Below are 1018 nucleotides of genomic sequence, written 5' to 3' on the forward strand. Positions count from 1 at the left end.
CTGTAGCTTTATAGGTACCTTGTCTGTTAGGGCTACACATTTGCAAATTACATTTGAGATCCATCTGATTCACCCCTACACTCTTTTAATGCACTTTTGACGATTAGACGGAAGTAATGAAGTTACAGATCTTATTTGCCAACTTCCCTCATCTGGCTTGATTTAACATCCCAGAGGGTGTTCACACAACTAAAGGTGGAAACACAAAAGCAACTTCACTCTGATTCTCGCATACACAGAGGTTCACAAGCAAGAAGTGTGAGAATGTGCAGTGTGTAAATTTGTGTGTCGGCAGGAGTTAGTAGGTAGATGCAAATCAGTTTAAGAGCGCTTTGTTTCTTTTAATTTGAAACCAAGATCGGGTTTTTTGTAAATATGTTAGCATGGCTAACGTGTAGCGTTGTAGGACTATGGCTATGCCCAAAATCCCACCCTGATCCCGAACTACTAAATAACTATACAGTACAGGACTATATAGTGTAATTTCTGGATTTTAAAAGCAATTCAGACACCATGCTTTCTTTTGGTTTTATAAACACCAGATATGATGTCACCGAAGTGAAAATTGAATAAATACGAACATTTCAGGACGTGTATTTGTGAATCCACTATTCAGATGATGAAATTGTGGATTTGCTTATTAAAAAAATATTTTAAGACACATTTTTATCCCAAAAATTGTTCGACCACAATGCATTTTGCTCTATATTTGTTAATGTAGTGAGCATCAATGCAAACTAGTTTTTTGCAAAGACTTCTGGGAATTTTCTCGATTTTGGAATAGTAGGTTCTGACAGCACTAGAAAATGGCGAACGCACTAAATAGTGAGTAGGAAAGGAATTCGGACACAGCCTGTGTATTTTTACGTTTTACTAGCAATGGTGGGGGTTAGCGTAGTCACAGTAACGTTTGTTTTAGAGTAGTAGTTTCTTTTTTTTGAGTTGCAATCGAGGTTGGAGGTTTTATAAATACGCTAATGTGGCTAACGTGTAGCATTGTAAGACTGTTGTTTTACAT

Source organism: Oryzias melastigma, linkage group LG13, assembly GCF_002922805.2.
Source record: "Oryzias melastigma strain HK-1 linkage group LG13, ASM292280v2, whole genome shotgun sequence".
Lineage (NCBI taxonomy): Eukaryota > Metazoa > Chordata > Actinopteri > Beloniformes > Adrianichthyidae > Oryzias > Oryzias melastigma.